Source organism: Thunnus albacares, chromosome 16 (assembly GCF_914725855.1).
Source record: "Thunnus albacares chromosome 16, fThuAlb1.1, whole genome shotgun sequence".
Classification (NCBI taxonomy): domain Eukaryota; kingdom Metazoa; phylum Chordata; class Actinopteri; order Scombriformes; family Scombridae; genus Thunnus; species Thunnus albacares.
This window is the reverse complement of record NC_058121.1, coordinates 11230292-11236459: the sequence shown is the minus strand read 5'-3', so window position 1 is coordinate 11236459 and position 6168 is coordinate 11230292. Positions and strand designations below refer to the sequence as shown.

The 6168-nt window shown below is 44.9% G+C and overlaps 1 long non-coding RNA gene across 1 annotated transcript in view; it reads left to right on the top strand.

Annotated features, from left to right (window-relative positions):
• Window positions 1-248: 248 nt before the first annotated feature.
• The window catches only part of LOC122965707, a 41093-nt gene continuing 35173 nt past the window's right edge, over window positions 249-6168 (top strand). The window contains exon 1 of the long non-coding RNA XR_006398284.1: window positions 249-1084. This is a non-coding gene — a long non-coding RNA (uncharacterized LOC122965707). The remainder of the gene's footprint in view (window positions 1085-6168) is intronic.

The window sequence follows — 6168 nt, the reverse complement described above, 5'->3', positions numbered from 1 at the left end:
TACACTTGAAAACCAACAAAGGCATTAATAGTCCAGATATTTAAGGGTCCTCTAAGGTTTGGGGCCCAGGATATTACAATCATTATAATCCAATATCTCATTGCAATGCCCCAGACTGAAAGTAAGTTTGAACTCATTTTCATGGTGTTTGTCAGTATTGTCAATATACAGTAGATCACACTTAAAGGATGTGTTCACAATTTTTCACCATTAGAAGATCCTCTCTAAATGTGCTTACAATGTAAGTGATGGGGCCCAAAATCCACAAGCCTCCTTCTGTGCAAAAATGTACTTAAAAGTTCATCTGAAGCTAATATGACACTTCAGCCGTCCCAATTAGTCAAACCAAGTAGATATAGTTCAATGTTACAGCCGTTTGATTTAAGACAGACTTGAAAAATGGTGAAACTGTCCTTTAACTGTGGAAAACAGCAGGGTGATGCCATCTGTAGGGGGCGGTAGAGACCATTTCTGGAGATTGGTTGCAGTAAATTAATGGAGCAAGTAAATAACTCATTAGCTCTCAATTATAGTTGTTCACTTGATTTAAATTACTTTAAAATTAAACAAAAGTTTTCGCACAACATGTTTTGTTTTATATTCAAAGTATTAGTTAAAAGACAAAACAGTGATGTATTATTTCAATCCCATGTAATCCTAGTTACCAAACCAGGATATGAAATAGGAAATGTGGCACACATGCGGTTTTCGGAAGCTCAGCTGAGGTTGTCAAAACACCCGCACAAAGTCCACCTTCATGAGTCCCTACCGGGCCGGGCGTCGCAGCAGACAATGACCTGTGTTTCCCCCGCACAAAGTGCTCTCTGTGTCCGCCGCAGCTCCCCCGCCTTTAATGGAGGTGACTGGCCGTGTTCAGCGCAGCACGTCCGCCGCGCAGTGTGATTAATCACCGCGTTAAACGCTGGAGCTGAGCGGCCCTGAGGTGCAGAGAGGGCGGCAGGCAGGGCCCCGACCGACAGGGACCCCGGGCAGCTAGGACGCCCCGGGTCAGCAACTGTCGGTAGCAAATGAAAGAGTGGAGAAAAGTCATCATCCGTCACATCTGGTTTACATTAAGGCAGAGGTGAGATACAGTCACGAACAGAAGCCCAGGCTACTTTTCATGGGATCTCCTTTTAGGTGGGAATGGATGGCTGACAGATAAATTGAGCCAAGAGGTCAACCTACAGACTCCTAATATACAGCAAATCCCAAATGTGTGTAGGCCGATGCATTGTCTATAAAGGACAAGTGTGACCCCATGGATTGGCCACTGTATAGGTCAGTTTTTTTGCTTTGAAAGTTATGATGTGATCCTACAAAACAACCTACTACTAATTGACCACAGCCTTTCTGAACAGAATTGCTTTGTTTGATATCTGCAGATCATTTTCCTAAATATGTGTCCTCTCTGCAGTTGTTTTGCCTCTAAAATACCTTAAAATCAGTCCAGTGTTTCCTGCCACTTTTAGCTTGTGACCCTGAAATGCAAATCAAAGTCAACTGGAGACTAGAGCTGAAACATGGCTTGGTTTTGATTAATAGATTAGGTAATCAACAGAAAGCTCATCTGCAACAATTTTGCTGGTTCCAGCTTATCAAATTTCCTGCTTTAGTCTGACTTGCTCAATAGTTCTTAGGATTTTTGAGCTGAATAAACAAACAAAACAAGGCATTTGAAGACATCATTTTCACTTTTTTCTCACACTTTAAAAAGGTTAAATATAGTTTCATTTGAAGCATTTTCAGAGCCACAAAGAGGTAAAATTATCACAAAAGAAAACACTCTTTCACAAGATTAGACAAAATCCAGAAAAGTCATCATTTTGTTTAACATATTAGTTTTTAACTTTATTATTCCTTTAATCATCTCTGTGACCCCTCAGATTTAGGGTTGGAAGCCATTCTCTGCCCATAAGTTGCATTTACTGGAGCTCAACAGTTAAGTTCAGAGCAGATACAACCGCTCCTCAGTGTGCACCATGAAGCAGCAGTAAGCCCATGCTTCCTTTGTTTCACCGTAGTAGGTCGTGGTCCCTTCATAACTCTTGTCACTCCAAATCAAAGATAAATCATGAGTTTTCCCATGGAAGGTTTGGGAAGTGGAAGAATTTGGGGCTGATCTGCCATTGCTAAATGTTAAGTGGTTGGTATTGTGCCTCAAGCATGGGGCACAGGAAACATGGATGTGAATGTAAGAGCTCTTGGGCTGCGTGTTAAATGGAAATGTCACAGTGATAAAGAGCGCACCTTCCGCACCCAGGAGTGTGTGTGTGTGTGTACGTGTTTGTGTGTGTATGTGTGTGATGGGTCAGAAGCATACTCAGGAGGCACGCTGTAAAATCTACACCATAAGCTGCAGATAGCCAGTCACACACTGACTTACGCCCACATGCACACACACTTGGATCTATTCCTAGTAGCAGCGGCGTACTTTCCGGGAGTTTACATTTAATGGCGCTCCAGTAATGTGGAGTCACACGTTGGAATCTAGCAGATAAAATCCCCGCCTGCATAAATTTCTGCGCCTATTAAAAGCACGTAAAACTCACACTGAATAAAATAAAACCAACTTCACCGGCCCTCTGGGCATGTATAGCTGGACTGAGCTGAAGGTGTTGTTGAGAAATGAGGCTGTGCAGTAGAGCGCTGGGAAAACACAACGGCTTCTGTGAAGGAAAAGCGCACAGAGAGAGAAAGAGAGGCAGACATCCAACATGTAAAAATCACCCAGGGCAAGAAGGTGAATGACCAAACCATGATGCCTGGGCTATTGAATTTACTTCGCGTAATGTAGCATGAATGAATCCCTTAAAGGTATCAGTTTCCAGTCAATAAACAGGGGAATCGGACGCGTGGTTCAGCAGGAGTTGAACATGTGGGACCAGTCACACACACACACACACACACACACACACACACACATATATACACATAAGAGGTGCCCCGGTCATTCAGTCAGGATACTACTGTATACATTAAACTCACTATTCAACTTAACATATCAAACCTCTAGCTATATGTTCAAGTCTTGGCAGGCTTCAAGTTCTGGCTGGTAACACAAAACTAACCAAACACAACTTTTCCCAAATACAGTAGCAGTCAAAAATAGTGTTTGACATTCACAATTTGTGTCCACGTTCGCTTCCAAAGAGGGGAATGCCTGTGTATAATCAAAATCTGTTTGATTTTTTTTTTTTCTTCTTCTTCTTCTTCTACTTCTTCCATGCAGCCAGGCCTGATGGCTCCTGCTGCTGGAGTGTCTGACGCTTTGACGGTGGCTCCGTGTCGTGTGGCGTTGGCGTCCGCGCTGTGCCAGTTTCATCGCGCGGGAGCCGGCGGCGTGTGTGGTCAACAGGCGACTGAGAAGCCGTAGGGGAGCACGGGTCAAGGCAGAAGCCCCTTTCGGTTCGAGTCAGTGCCTCGCCATGTATCTGTTCAGTGTCCCTTCTCCGTGCTTTTATTGGCTTTCATATTTATATTTCTGTCTCCATCCCTGGCTGACCTTGAATAACTCTTACCTACTGTACGCATGGCATGTGCCCGTATCCTGCGAAGACATATTATAATCGACCCCCACCCTCCCTCACACACTTACACCTCATCTTTCTCCCCTCCCTCCTTCCCTCCCTCCCTCTGTGGCCTAGGGGCATATGGTTTGGCTGGGCAAGAGATAAGAGAGATGTGTCAGTCTGCGGCACTGAACAAACACATCTTTCATTTCTCCCTTTCTTCTCCCCTGCTTTGACTCCCTTTCCCTACCCTACTTCTTTCTCCTCTCCTTCCTCTCCTCTCCTCTCCTCTCTTCTCCTCTCCTCTCCTCTCCCCTCCCCACCTCTCCTCTCCTCTCCTCTCCCCACCTCTCCTCTCCTCTCCTCTCCTCTCCCGATTTCCCCTCACCTCTTCCGTCTCTGTGACGGCTGGGTACAATTAGGAGCAAAAATCCTTTCGTCTTGTCGTGGAGAGAGACGTTGTTATATTTGCGGGTGATGGAGAGAGGGGAGGAGAGGGAGAGAATGGGCTTCAGATGCTCTCGAGGAGCGAAGACGAGGGGTCGGAGGGGAGCTAAAGGAGACGAGACAGATCTCCTCATGCTGAATGAAAGGCCCTCTTTCCTCTCTTTCCTCTCTGGTAGGGCACATCAGAAGCATGGGCTCCTCGCTTTATGGAGGGAAAAGTGGTTTCCACCGAACTCTGCTTCCATTTATCTCTGGCTCACTCACTCTACTCCCTGCACACACACACATCCGCACATTTGTACGGCACATGCACGCACATGCACATACTGTACGCATGCTAGATTTGCTTTGATTCCTGATTGCTTTGGTTTCTGCGGTGGCTTGATCAGGTTACTGTTCAAACTCTGTGCCAAGCCAGTGTGTGTGTGAGTGTATGTGTGTCTGTCTGAGCCTCTCTGTGTGTGTGTGTGTGTGTGAGTGAGTGTGCAGGAGTGTGATGATGGTTCCTCAGTCAGTGGTGGGAATAGCACAGTTTCGGCTGCTATTATTAGCGCTCTGTTCCACAGGCCTGATTCTTTCCCCTGTCTCCTGTCTGACACCAGCGTTTCATTATTATCTGGCTCCAGCGCAAGAAGCTCTACGCTATCACAGCTAGCTACAGGGAGGACAGCCCCGCTTTCATTCCAACAAGGCTTTTTATAGGCTCCGCTACTCCTGCATACATTGTGTTACTTAGTCAGTGTGTCAAGGACTCAGGGTGTAATAGTTCCCGGAGCCAGGAGACACACTTACTTATCCTTTCATTGTGTACTCAAACACTCGCGCCAACACACAGTTGGCAGACGATACCCTTGACCGATGAGCGTTTCAAGGGCACAGTCCTGGCTGTGATCCTCGCATATCACGCTTCAATCATCTGAGCACAGTCACCACTCCCACATACTGTATGACGAAGAAAAATACATACATACGCTCACGCATAGCACCCGGTCCACGACCCCCCACCTGACTATCAGTCACACAAAGTGTCTTCCATTACAGATAAGTGCAGCAGTGATATTGACAGGGTCACGATGGACCATAGCTGCTTTGACCTTTGAGACTACTATCCATTTGACCAGCCAGATGGTCAGAGAGGATGAAACAGGGAGGGAGAACTGGACTCTTAGTTTGCTCATTTCCGTGGAAAAAATTAATAATTCCTGTCTTTAAATGATCCAAAAACTAATTTATTAAAACATATTTTACTTAGGGTAAGGTTAGAAATGTTGGAAGCTATAGGAAGGAGATCATAACAGTGAAGGGTCATTTTTTTCTGCTTTTGAGGGGGAAAAAAAGTATAAATAAACATCATTTCAAGGATTGTATAAGATGCTAGCATGACGTAGAGAGGAATTTCCTTGTTAAACTCTTGGCAGTCCTTAATCACTAATGTGTGTGTTTATGTTTAAAAGTGTGCATGTGCAGCTATGTACGTGGATGTTTTGATTGCATGTGAGTCCTATGGCTCCGAACGAAAATAAACTTCCAATGAAAAGCATCTGCCACAGGCCGAAATCATACTGCTTTTCCCTTGTGTTTAATTTCTGACCCGAGACCAGTGTGATGTTAGTTTAACAATGTTGAGGATCTGTCCCTTGAGTTCTGGAGCCGACCTGGGACAAGAGGACTGTGAGTTTAGGGATCCTGTGTGACGGGTCCTTTGTGGTTTTTTGAGCCTGACCTTGGATCAGTGTGAGTTCAGAAGTTCAGGCTGTGGACTGTAGGAAGTGAACTCTGTGAAACTGTGTTGAGTTTAGATTAAAACATGTTTTTTTGTTAACATAGTCTGTCTTTGCACCTCTTGTCTTTAACTGGTGAAGTAGGTTTTTCATGCTTTTTATAAATCAAGTGATTTAGTCTGAATATACATGGGAAGAAAATTTCTCTTCCTTGTAGGACACTGCAGTCTTTCTCTCTTTTACACACACTCACACACGCACTCTCTCATAGAGGATGTGTATGAGGATGTGAGCTGTTAGCCACGGTTTCCCTTTGTCATTTTATCAGGCTTGATTTGGGGTGTGAATTTATGTGAAATAGTAGCAGGAATAACAGCAGGAGAGAATCCACGGGGAACCGTATTTCCTCTTCCTGCTACAATACCAAGCTTTTATTGTTCCAACAGAGGCAGAGGAGGTGGTGATACTGGGTGTTGGAGTTCAGTTAA